This window comes from Trematomus bernacchii, unplaced genomic scaffold, assembly GCF_902827165.1.
Source record: "Trematomus bernacchii unplaced genomic scaffold, fTreBer1.1, whole genome shotgun sequence".
NCBI lineage: Eukaryota > Metazoa > Chordata > Actinopteri > Perciformes > Nototheniidae > Trematomus > Trematomus bernacchii.
Window position 1 is genome coordinate 21,374 of NW_022987620.1, and position 15,061 is coordinate 36,434.

The window sequence follows — 15,061 nt, forward strand, 5'->3', positions numbered from 1 at the left end:
GCTGGATGCAAACAGGTAAATGCTGTCTTTTGTTTCCCATGCTTGCTCTTCAAACAGCCGGGGACAGATACGATGTGCCCGTGGACTGTGACGGGGGTAAACGATATGAAGCATTTGTCCGAAAAAATTAAAAAGCACGAGTGCACGAAGGCACACATGACAAACACCTTTAAGCTAGCCATGCTAGGCAAAGCTAACATAGCCGCGCAGCTAGATCAAGGGTACAAGATCTCTGTGAAAAAGCACAATGAAGAAGTGGACAAGAATAGGCACGTCTTGTCTAAAATAATTGATTGTGTGACATTTTGTGGGGGCTTTGACCTGGCTTTACGTGGCCACAACGAGACTGACACATCCAACAACCCCGGCGTTTTTCGGGGTTTAGTTAATATACTGGCCTCGTTAGATAGCGTGTTGGAGGATCACCTTAAAACGGCTACCGTTTTCAAAGGCACCTCAAAGACGGTGCAAAATGAACTTTTGGACTGCATGTTATCAGTTTGTAAAGACTACATTCTGGAGGAAGTAAAAAATGCCAGTTATTTAGCTATTCAGGCGGATGAGACAACTGACATTTCCACCCACTGCCAGTTAGTGCTTGTGCTACGCTACATCGACCCGCATAACAACGTCCAGGAGCGTTTTTTTTAGTTCATCCCTCTTCAGAATGCGAATGCTGACACAGTTGCCACCGCGCTGATGGAGAGGCTGGGCACTATCCTCCCCGATGGACAACAGGGCAAACTAATCGCCCAAGCCTATGACGGTGCAGCGGTGATGAGGGGAGCTAAAGGTGGAGTTCAGCGGAAAGTGAAGGATGTGTACAGTAGTGCGCACTACATCCACTGCCATCAGCTGCACTTCATTATGCAGCAGGCAACATGCCACATCCCCAAGATAAGAACATTTTTTTCAGACCTTGGTGGACTTGCTGCATTTTTCTCCAGGTCATTCAAGCGAACTGCGATCCTGGATCAAGTGGTGGCACACAGACTTCCTGGCACTTCCACAACAAGATGGAACTTTCACAGTCGTGCTGTTAACACTGTATATGAGCACAAGGAGAACATCCTGAGGTGTTTCCAGACAATCAGAGACTCAGGTGACTTTGATCCCATAACAGTGAGAGAAGCCGGGGGCTTTGTGAGAATGATGGAAGATGAAGTTTTTTGCTTTTTCCTGACATTGTTCCACAAGATCATGCCACATGTAGACATGCTGTTTAGCCAACTGCAGAAAAGGAACATCGACTCTGTCTACATCACAGGACTCATCAAGAGGTTCACCAGCAGCATACAAACAATCAGGTAAATCATTATTTACAATGGCTGAGATGTGCTTATTATAGGAAATCTGTGAAACCTAAATATGATTTAGCTGAACACAATAGACCAACTCATACATACTTGTTTAAATATCTTAAACAGGCTTACTGGAAATGTATATATTATATAACGTTTATAAGGTGCATCTCTGACTACTATTTCAAATAGTCAAGTTAATTTGTCAATTCTTGCCACAATGAGTAATTGTACATGGTTACTTGTGGTTTGGATCAGGGACTCCATTCCTTCTGGTGAAAACAGTGGATCTCTGCAGCTGCCCACAAAGAAACGGAGGGGACTTGGACATGAAGAGCAACAGCTGTTGGCTAGAGAGGTAAGCAGTAATAGGAACGTGTTCTATGACCAAAAGTTCCTTTCATAATATAGGTAATTTCATATCACAATAATGATACATTTCACAAGAAAGCCCATTTTCTGTAAATTCAATAAATAGGTAGGCTAGTTAAAATATCCACATGGAAAGGCCTATTGCTTATTACATTCTGAATTGTATACACTTAACAAGGCCTAAACTGCATAAAGTGTCCCACAGTCTCTACATTTCAAAGGGGATCAAGACAGATCAGAAAAGGTTTAGGCCTCCAGAAGCAACCACAGTGGACAGAAAGGGCCCAACAATAAATGAAGTGTAAACATAGTCATTAAATGTATATATTGTAGTGACTTAATTTTAAACAGTAATATTGTTCTGTTGATGCTCAGATAGATGTCCTGTTATTCTGATAGGTTCCATTCACAAGAAAGCTCTTTGTTTGTTACACATCTTATAGGGGACACTAATGACATTATGACTGATAGATGTGAAAAGGTGATTCTGTTATTTATTATGTCTTGATTTTTTCATTGTGCATTATTTCATAGGTATGTGATACCATACTGAGTCACGCAAAGGAGAGATTTTCCTTCAACAAACACCTCATCAGCTCCACCCTCCTGCAAGGAGACCTGTTCCAGCAGCACAGACGAACATTCCCTGAAGCAGCGCTGGAAACAAATGTGGAGACCTACCCTCTACTGGACAAGGCAAAGCTCAAGACGGAACTGTCCCTCGTCTATGACAATGACCAGTTCAGGGCTTGCAGTGGTGCTGTTACTCTGCTCCAGTTCTTCATTGACAACAATCTGCAGGAGACATTCACAGAGACTGTCAGTCTTCTGAAGGTTCTTGTAACCACACCCATGGCTACGGCTGAGGCAGAGAGGTGCTTTTCCACTCTGAAAAGGATCAAGACTTTCTTGAGGAACAGCATGACACAGGATCGCCTGAATGCTCTGGCTATGCTGTCAATTGAGAAAAAACTCATTAGGAGCATTCCTGACTTCAACACCAGAGTCATTGAGAGGTTTGCCACTCAGAAGGAGAGAAGGGCAAAATTCCTCTACAAATAAATAAACACACACACACACACACACACACACACACACACACACACACACACACACACACACACACACACACACACACACACACACACACACACACACACCACACACACACACACACACACACACACACACACACACACACACACACACACACACACACACACACACACACACACACACACACACACACACACACACACACACACACACACACACACACACACACACACACACACACACACACACACACACACACACGACCCTTAAAAAAATGTGTTTCATTAGAGAGACAATTAAACGGCCGCAGAATGTTGTGAAGTTACTTTTGGATACCTAAGATGTTTTGTTCAACCACAAAGTCCAGGAACATGAGGACTATTTGGAAACCTGTTGCGTTCGACTCATTTTCCCCAGAGGAACAGTTGTTTCTTGTTTCCTTTTGTTTTTGTCTTTTTTCTGCCTGTTGCACATTTGTTATTCAAAGCAGTAAAAAAGGCCAATAAGCTGGATATCACTTTATATGTAGAGAGGAGGTTTCCCATGGTTGTGTTAGAAGTTTATTAATAAGTGGGCATTTATCACAGAAGTGATTGTTCTGTCTCCACGTTTGTTGCATTGTCTGTGATGTATTTTCCAACGGTTATAGCTCCTGTCCTGTCCCAGCAACACTACACGGTTTGCAACTCCACCACATTTTTGGTTTATCTTCGGTGTCGCTTAAAATCTGCTTCCCATCGGACTAAAATCTCCATGTAATCTGAAGACAGATACTTGAAGTTATTTAAACCTTTTGCAAACGTTATGTTCTTTCTTGCTCTAGCCTTGCCAGTTACATTGTACATAACACATATATTATCATTATGCTAACTGGTTGTTCGTGTTAGACGATGTAGCTTTTTCATTTCTGAGTTATTGCTATATATAAATAAGCCTGTTTGTAAATAATCCTCAGAGAAACAAAGAAAAAACACAATGTATGACATGCCTTGGTTAATGTGTTGTTTTTTCTTTTTTTATAAGTCTTATAAAAATGTAAAGCTCTACGTTTTGTGCTGTGGTTCTTTTTTTAAATTGCATTTATTCACAGTTCAGTTTGAAATGCTGTAGTCACTTGTATTGAACCACTTAAATATTTATAATTAATGCTACTGAAAAGATGCTATTAATGACCAGAAACACATTATCTACAGTTTTTATATCCCACATGCAGTTCACTGTAAAGCCACTTGGTGGAGGTGTTTGTTCATAAAACATGAACAGTTTTAAGAAAGAAAAAAAAAGACCAGTTCTGAGAATACAAATTCCTGGTACAGTGGTAAATGTTTAGGTTGATAAATAATATTTTCCACACTGAAGATTATGGAGGTATTGATCAGTCTTCTCATATTTTTAAGCCTCAATTTCTCCTTCCCCCCCCCCCCCTCTAACATCACCAGAAGTCATAATTTAAGGGGTCATTTCTCAAAAATGTTTGACTTCTATATGTCAACAGCCCCACCTAAAATATTTTCCACCAGCCGCCACTGATTAAGAACATTGACCAATAAATATTTTTACGAGATATAGAATGAGCAAGGGGAATGTACATCCTTTGATTGGGTGGCGGTGTTATTATTTGTTATGAGGATGAACATAGTGGTATACTTTTGTTTATTGAGTATTGATGGATTAGTATAGAATAGGGTCGTAGAATACGACACGGATGTTGATTTTTTCCTCAGAATAAAGTACACTTCGAATTCTAATTCAAAACACTGATTATCGATATCAATTCCTTTGACTAATTGAATTGATCTGTATTGAATTTAATTGATTAGACTGTGATGAGAATGTGTCTGCCATGTGATTAATTGGTGACCTGACCAGAGTGTAACCCGCCTCCCGCCCTATGTCAGCTGTGATTGGCTCTAAATCTAACACAGCCCTCAATGATGAGCGAGTACAGCTAATGGATTGATGGATTGATTTATGTGTTTACAGATAAACAACTTAACCTGTTAAGCCCGAGAGACCCCGGTACCAGGGCACTGCAACATCTTGCAGGAAACAGTGTCTGAGGGCATGTTCATTTAATAAACTATGAATGTTTTATATCCATGTAACGGGAAGAAACTCATCTAACTGATTATTTTTACTTTTTTTTCAAAAAAAAAAACACAATGCTAACGCTGAGCCTCTGAATTAGCAACGAGCGAAAAATGCTAACAGATTACTGCACCGAAAATCACTCACAAAACCTTATTATTTATCTTTTCTCCACATCCATGACATCGTTTCACATCGTGAGGTGACACAGAATCGAAGGGTACCCTCATTATCACTCAATTATACGAAATCGCGACGTTATAAACAAAAACAGACATCAAAATATGTGGCGCTAGGTAGCTAAAAATGCTAACATGGTTACCTTGTCTCTGTAGTCTGCTCCAAATGGCATTAAAACGATAAAAACGCTGCTGAAGTTAATCCATAGGTTAATCCAATGTGTCTGTGTCCCTTTGAAATGATTTCTGATAATCCATGAGCAATAAGACTGCCTATAAGACTGCATTTCCGTTTCTAGATGTCAGAGCGAGAGATAGCTTCACTCTCATGCAAAACTACATGCGCAAAGCCCCCACCTTTTTGTTTTACAACGTGTGTGTGGGGGAATCCCCCTTCAATTCTATTGGCTCTAACGGTCAGAAAGAGGTGTCAACCATCAAAATCGACAAAGGGGGGGCCAGAGATATGGAAAAAAAAACATTTCCACCCAAATCACCTCAGAGGTGGAGTTTTTTTGGCTAAACCTCTCTAAAAAGGTCAAATGTCACTTATTTTGCATCAATCTTGATACAGGGTACTTATTATATGTTGTACTTTGGATTCCTAAAGCTTTTAGTCTACCTTACCATCATCCAAGGGTAGTTTTCCAACACACTCTCACTCCATAAACGTCCAGGAGCGACGCTTGGTCAGGGTCCCGAGGCGTGCAGTTGGGACGCTCCTAGGCTCCTTCAGCTTCATAAAGGGACGCAAATAGCTTTCAACTGATTGCAATGTATCCCCATCTGCGGCGGGATTTGACGCTCATGGAAGCACGGCATTCGTTTGTGTCGGCGGCATTTAAAGGCAATGTGAGCGTCCATTCCCATTGGATAACGGAGAATTGTACACCCGGAAGTAAGTATTCCCCTTACTGTCGATTGATTTGACAGTGATATCTGCACTACTCATCAACTCAAAAACACCAGATTATCCTTGTTAATTACACAACATTGATTGGTTTAAATTGTCTGCAATGCTTTTGTATTTTTCCCCTTCGATTCGGAGAAACAAATATTTTTTCGGAGTTTAGAATGGCAGAAGACACTACACTACCCAGAATCTCCAGCTATCGTTTAGGACTACACCATGTGCTCTGTTTGACAAACCCTGTGATTAGTTCTCAAGCTCTGTGATTGGATGTTGGAGTGGCAGTGATGCGTCAAACAGCACTTTTAAATGGAATGAAACCCATCCACGGCACACTATCCAAATCAAGACTCGAACCTACCACCCCCCCCCCCCCCCCCCCCTTAGGTCACAGGCTCCTCCAACAGAGCAACACAATATAACACAGGGTTCCTGCAGGTTTCGCCAACTCAAATTTAAGACTTTTTAAGACCTTTTTAAGACCACTTCGAATAGAATTTAAGACCTATTTCACGGCAAGAAAGTATGAAGGAAAATTGCTATGAAAGCAGAAATACGTCCCATAATTACTTACAAATCAAATGTATTCATGTTCAACATAAGAACAATGACTGAACATAACAGCATAACAGTACAGAACTGTGTTAGCCAAAAAGTGTGTATGTGTCTCTGTGTGTGCTTGTGTGTGTGTTAGGGCTGTGCAATTAATCGTATTTTAAATTGCAATTACGATTTTGGCCTGCCACAATTACAAAAACAACATAATCGAAAAAAAACTATTATTTAGCTTTGCTAGGTTGTGACAGTGCACTACGACATATTTGATCTAATTAATTTTAGTCTAATTTATTTTTATTTATCATATTTATATATGTTTAGTAGCTTGTGGAAGTGCGCTCCAAAATATTTGTTGATCTTGTTTATTGGTATTTATTATTTTGATATTATTTATTTAAATATATCATTTATTTAATTAATTTTTGTATTGGTTTTTCAGTTGAATTATACGTTCAGGGTAAGTTAAAAAGATACTGTTCAAATTATTATTTGTTTTAAAGTTCAATAAATGGATGTTTTCAAAGTCAATGAATAATGTTATTTAATAATCGTGATATCAATTATTGACCAAAATAATCGTGATTATGATTTTTGCCATAATCGAGCAGTGTGTGTGTGTGTGTGTGTGTGTGTGTGTGTGTGTGTGTGTGTGTGTGTGTGTGTGTGTGTGTGTGTGTGTGTGTGTGTGTGTGTGTTGTGTGTGTGTGTGAGAGAGAGTGAGTAACAAGAGCTATATTCAGAGCTCTGCTGCCTTGGCTACAATCTTTCATCGTTGCTGTTGTATGATTGGTGTTTAACTACGGTATTTAGCGTATACACTACAGCACCTCCGCTTTTAGGGTTGACGTAGACCCAAACGTCGCCCGGAGGTCCAACGGTGTTGTTGCGGGAGCTGCTGGACTAGCTAACGCTGCACTAGCTAACGCTACATTAGCCAAACAAACGCTAATTTCTTTTGCAAAGGGTGCAGCAGGCTTCAAACACGTTCCCCTCCACTGGTTTCAACCAAGCACTAAATTCGATGTTTTCCAACCAAATACGGTTGAACTTACACTTCCCCATATTTATTTGTAAGTAGATTCGAAGAGACATGAGTTTCTGACTGCCGCTAGCTGAAGCTTGGTTGCTAGGTTACTAGCTGGGTGTTCTCCGTTAAGGGGCCGGGGGAAACAAAGTTAGTGATTACTGGTTCCATGTTGATTTATTTCAATACAAATTGTTGGGGGGAACTGAAAGGCTATTACCGTTACTTCGCAGCCCGGACATTTCCCCCAAAACACATTTTAGACGCGATCGCAACACAGAAGTACCTTTCAAATCCCATCATTTTTAAGACCTTCTAAATCATATTTAAGACCTTTCTTATTTTTTTGGTCATATTTAAGACCTTTTTAAGGCCTTCAATTCAGATGATCAAATTTAAGACTTTTTAAGACTTTTTAAGACCCCGCGGGAACCCTGTAACAGATACACAGAAAATATAGTGTAAGTAAATACAAAAAGAAAAATAGTAAAATAGTAAAAAGTTAAATAGTGCAATAAGAGTCTATATACAAGTGATTGGAATATGATATATTTGACAAATAATTTCTAAATAGCAGCCAGATGAATGTTATGGATGTTGTTTCAAAGTTCAGGTGTTTAATAGTCTTCTGGCCTGTGGGATGAAGCTGTCCCTGAGTCTGGTGGTTTTAGTCCGGATGCTGCGGTACAGCCTGCTAGACGGCAGCAGACAGAACAGTTTGTGGCTGGGGTGATGGGGGTCTTTTATAATCCTGAGGGCTTTCTTTAAAGTTAACCTGGTATTTTTACTACATTTATTTGAGTTACTTTACAGATTTGGATTAATGATGTGAAATATAAACAACCCTTAAATCAGACTTTAGTTACACCTGAGTAAAATTCAGTGAAGGTGATTGTCAATTGCAAACAATCAGGCGAGATATTTTATAGTTGGTGTTTGAGAAGACAAAAAATGTATCTGCAGATCCCTATAAAGCATATTCATTACTCGTTATTCTCTAATCGTTCATCAAAAACTGTATATAATGGCTATTTTGCATATCCCTTTCAAGATTTCAAGATTTTCAAAGGTTTATTGAAATATCATATACACAACTACGGTGTAGTTATGCAATGATGACAAACTTGGGTCATAGGTTCCTCAACAAGAGATCTATCAATATGTGTGTACCTCCACCATTAAACTGTCATATTCTGCACATTTCTTATTCTATCTACATACATCTTATAAGAGTATAATAAATATGTATAATATCGGTTAAAATAAGTGCTTCAACATAGTTAACTTTGCAGGAAAGTTGATTGTCAAGTCCCAAAACAAACCATGCAATATATTAAACGTTAAGTACTTTGTCAGGCTTAATATAGATACCCCCAAAGCTTTTTGCTTACATGTATTTAAAAGAAGACCTTAACCTAAAGTATTATTTCATGTTTAAATAAAGCCTAATTAGTTTGTCTGTTTTGCACATCCTCCTATTAATATCTTTGTAGATCCGGCACTAAACTGTTTTATTCTAGATACCATTTACAGTATCTTCTTGATATTTTCTATTCTATATTTCTATCATTGACCTTCTACTTTCCTCCTATTTTGTATATACTCTTAATATTTAAATGTTTTCATAAAATATAACACATTCAAAAGTGCTTTACAAAAATGAAATACATTAAGAAAAAGGCATTTTAAACAGTCATTAAAAAGCAACACAATCTACCTGCATTGCAATACTCTAAACGTGTAATAACGTGCTTTAACCAGTAGGTGGTTTGGGTTATAAAGCTGTCAAGTTTACAGTGTTAACAAAATAAAATATACTGCTGTTTCTGGTTTAGTTTACGATGGATATATTTAGTTATTGTTTTGATGTTTGTAACACAAAAGCGATGGAAAAAACCCACAGCAACACAGAAAAGATGGTCTTAACATGACCCAGCGGTCTAGTAGTTAATAAAAAACAGTAATATCAAAACAAAATATTACTGCTAACTTTATTGTGAAATTAAAACCGAACGTTAAAAGAATAGTTTCCGGTCTATTCTGAGCCCGATCTCTGTAGATAAATAAAGAACTACGACAGATGTGTAATATTTAATGCAGCCGAACCATTCATTACAATGTATTCATGTGATGACTTTCAAAGAGTAAAGCAAGCACTGCTGAATAAAGTATGATTTTATCTTTTACGAAACGTTTTTTTTTATATGGAATGCAGTTGGAGGTCAACCAATCACAGAGCTTGAGAACTAATCACGGGGTTTGTCAAACAGAGCACATGGTGTAGTCCTAAACGACAGCTGGGGATTCTGGGTAGTGTAGTGTCTTCTGCCATCCTAAACTCCGAAAAAATATTTGTTTCTCCGAATCGAAGGGGAAAAATACAAAAGCATTGCACACAATTTAAACCAATCAATGTTGTGTAATTAACAAGGATAATCTGGTGTTTTTTAGTTGATGAGTAGTGCAGATATCACTGTCAAATCAATCGACAGTAAGGGGAATACTTACTTCCGGGTGTACAATTCTCCGTTATCCAATGGGAATGGACACTCACATTGCCTTTAAATGCCGCCGACACAAACGAATGCCGTGCATCCATGAGCGTCAAATCCCGCCGCAGATGGGAATACATTAGGCTTGTTTGAGACGAGCTGCGGCTCGCCTCGAAAGTAGACGAGAATAGCCGATCGCAGCCGGGGGAGGTCTCAAAAAGCTCGCCTGAAGTCGCACAGCTCGGAGTCGGCTTCTTCTTCTTCTTCTTCTTCTTCTTCTTCTCTCGGTTTTTTGGCGGATTTCAAACAACTTTAAGGTGCATACTGCCACCTCCGGAGTCGGCTTGACTCGGTTTGCATTTATAAATGCACACGGCATCTATTGCACGTCTGTCCGTCCTGGGAGAGGGATCCCTCCTCTATTGCTCTCCCTGAGGTTTCTCCCATTTCCCCTTTAAACTGTGGGTTTTTCTCTGGAAGTTTTTCCTTGTATGATGTGAAACGTAAGGACAGAGGGTGTCGTATTGTCATACTGATATTCTGTACAAACTGTGAAGTCCACTGAGACAAATGTAACATTTGTGATATTGGGCTATAAATAAACATTGATTGATTGATTGATAAAGAATGGACAAATGTGTTTAATCGTTAATGTCAGATATGTACTAAGTAAATACATTTGTTCCTGCTCAAGATTAGATTCAACTTTATTGTTATTGCACAGATTACAGGTACAACGAAATGCAGTTTAGCTTCTAACCAGGAGTGCATAAAGCAGTAAAGTGAAAAGTAATGAACACAATCTACAGAATAAAATATAGAATGAATTGAATGATGAATAAACAGTGAGGGGTATGAATACACTATATACACAGTAGCCTAGCCTAGTATGAACAGTGTGTTGTATGAATATGCTAAGATATATAAAGTATGACAACGGTAAGCAGTGCAAGTATAGTATACAATATATAGATATTAATTTAATGATGATAAACATTGTGGAACAATGATGAAAAATGTGAATGGAAGTGGCGACGTAAAACTGACACAAAACAACAACACACTTTTGCCGAGCCAATGGAGAGTTTCATCACCAGCACGGGGTAAAAACCACCAATGAGCGCTCAGCTCGAGATACCAGCAAGTCGTTTCCCATCAAGCATTTCGCTTCCGCAGCCCGTGGAGAGAAACTGCGCCGCCTCGCCGCGCCTCGCCGCTCTCAAGGCTGCGGGCGTCTTTGTCCCGCGAGATTTCAAGGTCTCATGTAGGCGAGCCTCCAGAGCAAGTCGGACAAAATGACTAACCATCATGCAACACACTAGCAAGACGTTGATCGCAATTGCGCAGGTCTGCGCAGGTCTCGCTTGTCTCAAACAAGCCTATTGCAATCAGTTGAAAGCTATTTGCGTCCCTTTATGAAGCTGAAGGAGCCTAGGAACGTCCCAACTGCACGCCTCGGGACCCTGACCAAGCGTCGCTCCTGGACGTTTATGGAGTGAGAGTGTGTTGAGTTTTCACTATAAGTAAAAAAGAATTTTTGGACGGACACTATAATTTACAGTTTTTTACTATGTAAAATCTGATTTTTTTTTAAATAAAAAACATCTATATTGTTCTGACTTTTCTACATCCAACTCACAGGTTTGTCCTCACATCATGGCAGAAATAGTTGTCAGACAGGCAGCCAGACTGAGAGATACCACGGGAGGATGAAAACAGATGGAATGAACACGCCTCTCACTGGGGTAAAAGGTAGAAAAAAATCGGTTACAACCCCATAGTTCATCCAAGGTACATGAACAAAAGCAAACCCAAAGTAGGCGATAATTCAACGAGTGTCTGACAATAGACCGCATCTATAACCGTTATCTTTTGATATTTATCGTCACTTGCGTTTGAACAGCAGATGAAATCCCCCATCTTCACCCACCAACACACATCACACCCCTACTGTGCTATAGGATCTGAACCCCTGTTTCATTGTGGAGCTAAAAAAAAAGAATGGCTGTTCAGATGTCTCTCTGAGAGACTGTTAGTGTTCCTGTTACTTTGCAGTCATTTACACCAGTAGATATGCTGCCAGCAGCCACTTTTGTTTTCTAAATGTCAGTTTACCAATGTGTAAATGTGACAAGAAATAAAGTTTCTTTACATAGCTTTATTATCATTTGAGCATGTTTGAATTCATATATTTTGCCATTGGAACAGTTGAAACATATTGATAATATAATGTTGTTTCCAAAGCACAGTAGTAATGGCTTTTTGATTAATTACAGGAAAAACAAAGCAGAATAACTATGAATTTGTTGCATTTATCATCAGCATTGTTATTAGCAGTCGTAGAGCGTGTTGATCCTCACGATGTCCCAGTAGGACATGCCCTTCCTCTGGCCGATCTGGACGTTGGGGTTTGGGATGGGGGTGATGGAGTCCTTCCCCAACTGGATGGAGAAGGCTGTTTTTTCCATAGTGCATGATGGAGGTGTAGTCGTAGGGGGTGTTCAGGTTGTTGGTGGCCTGCCTTTTGAAGTTGTAGGCCATCTGCGGGTTGATGTTCTCCCAGTTGATCCTGACGTGTGAGTCGCGGTCGCTCCTGGTCTGTTCGTGCTGGAAGCCCAGAGCGTGGTTGATCTCGTGCTGGATGATGCCGTGGTAGACACAGCCCTGCCTGTTGAGAGAGAGCACCTGTTTGGCTCCCATTCTGCCCAGAGAGGAGTAACATCCACCCTTGTTCTCAATGCTGATGTAGTCGTACTGGTTCTGACGGGGGACGAAGCGGAGGCAGGTCTTGCTGTGGAAGGCATTCATAGCGTTGTTGATCTTCTGTCTCTCCAAGCTGGTGAATTGACTGCTCGTGGTGAAGGGGATCGTCACCAAGCCGTTGGAGCCTTTCTTCCACAGGCAGTTCGCGAAATAGCACTTCATTGCGTTTCTGTTTTTGGGAGCCACCAGGTCTCCTTCCAGCAGGATCTCATCTGTGGCGTTGTTGGAGGTCAAAATCCTGGTGGTGATGTCGACAGTGTCCTCTTCGTCTACTTCTTCTTCTACTTCTTCTTCTTCTTCTTCAATTCCTTCCTCCTGGAGAGGAAGTGCCTGAGAGAGGCCGAGCAGGAGCAGCAGCAGCAGGCTGGCAGAGGGAGTCATCTTCAGGGTCGGTCTGGGGGCTGTGGAGCTGCTGTGGAGAGACTCCTTGAAGCTTGATGTTTGACTCAGTTCAGTCCAGGGTCTTTATACTCTCCTCTACAGGTGTGTCTGCAGGAGGATTATGGGTTGGTGTCTACACTGCTAGGCCTGAACAAACCTCTGAAGGGAGGACTCCACAGACAAACCTGCTTTTTAAACATGTTTGTTATTTCTGGTCATTAGATGGATAGCCTCAGCTTTATGTTGGATTTATTTAAGGAGACACTTTTCATGTTCCACGGACAATAAGACCTCACATTAGAACCTCTTTGCCAAACTAACCTTAAGAAGGGTCATGTAAGTTTAAAACTTGCAAGTGAGATTTTTTTTCAAACATTTTTATTGATTGTATTATTTCAAAATAGTTTTTTATACTAATAGACATACACTATTTGGACAGGAACAGATCATTTATGCCAAACAAATACAAACAGCATCTGAATATTTGGAGACTAATCTGTCACTGGGTCGACACTTTATATACAGTAAGGGTCATTACCAAGTGAAATAAAAAAACACACAGACATCTTAAACTACTAAAATCAAGATAATTCCCTTTTTACATTTGTGGCAGAAGTTGATGTCATGTGAGCAGAGGTTAAGAATTATAGTAAAAGGAAGCTCATAAGCTCAAAACGTCAGCTCTTGGCTTTTGTTTGCCATGTCTGCAATCGTAGTTTAGCATGCAAGTATGCTAACGTTTTTTTTAAATGAGTAATACACATACAGTACAGCTGAGCGAGGCCAATGGGAATGTCATTAGTTTTCGAGGTCTTTGGGAAAAGATCAAAGTATAGGACCAATCAAAATGTTGGCCTGATGAATGAGCTTTAGGAAAAGTCTGATATCAACGCAAGTGATTAAAATGTATTGTTAGGGGTCATGAATGTGTGCACCAAATTTCATGGCAATACATTCAACTAGTTGTTAAGAAACCATAGATGTCAACCTCATGCCGACCTTAAAGTAAATATCTAGGTATCAAAAAAGTTGATAGGAATACCTATCTTGGGCTCAGGAGAACTGTTGCAAATATTATGGCAATTAATCCATGTTTAAAATAATTGTTCAGTCTGGTCCGAAGCACATGATGAAACGTTATCACGTTTTTGTGACACGATGGGCTCTTAAGAACTCAGATGCTCGATTCCGTTGCTTTGTAATATGCTTTATTGTAAAGAACACAAAGCTTTCCAATAATGACTTCTAGGATCTACTAGGACTCTCCATAGAATCACTAGGTTCGACTAGGTAATGCAAACAGGTCTCTGGTAACAGGCATGGATATGATGATGAGACAAGACGAACCAACACAAGACAAAGGGAGAGAAGGACTATATATATACACACACATTAGGTAATGCGGCACAGGTGGACACAATCAGGGGCGGGAACAACAATCAGTCTGACAGGTGACACACAATGACAGGAAGTGCAGACACCTGGAAAGAGAGGGTAGAGTCAATATTATAATAAGACAGATAGACAAACACTAAAAACAGAACAACTAACAGGATACTAGCGCTAAAACCTTACAGTACCCCCCCCTTTTACAGACGACTCCAGACGTCCCTGAAGCCTGAGACCGTAGTCTGTCAAAATCCGCGATCAGGGACTTGTCGACAATGAAGCTGCCCGGGATCCAGCATCTTTCCTCTAGTCCATACCCTACCCAGTCGACCAGGAACTGTCTCCCTCTACCCCGCTTTCTTTCTGACAGTATCTTTTCCACTGTATAGACGACACCTCCGTCGATGACCCGAGGAGGTGGAGGTGGTGTGGAGGAGGGAACCAGTCTACTCTCTAAAACTGGTTTCAGCTTGCTGACATGAAACGTGGGGTGGACCTTGAGGGACTTTGGGAGACTCTTCATGCGGGTCGCACTTCTCTGCAGCATC

At 40.3% G+C, this 15,061-nt stretch overlaps 1 pseudogene; it reads right to left on the reverse strand.

Annotated features, from left to right (window-relative positions):
* Nucleotides 1-12,310: 12,310 nt before the first annotated feature.
* LOC117484274 lies at nt 12,311-13,124 on the reverse strand (annotated as a pseudogene).
* Between the last annotated feature and the right edge of the window lie 1,937 nt (nt 13,125-15,061).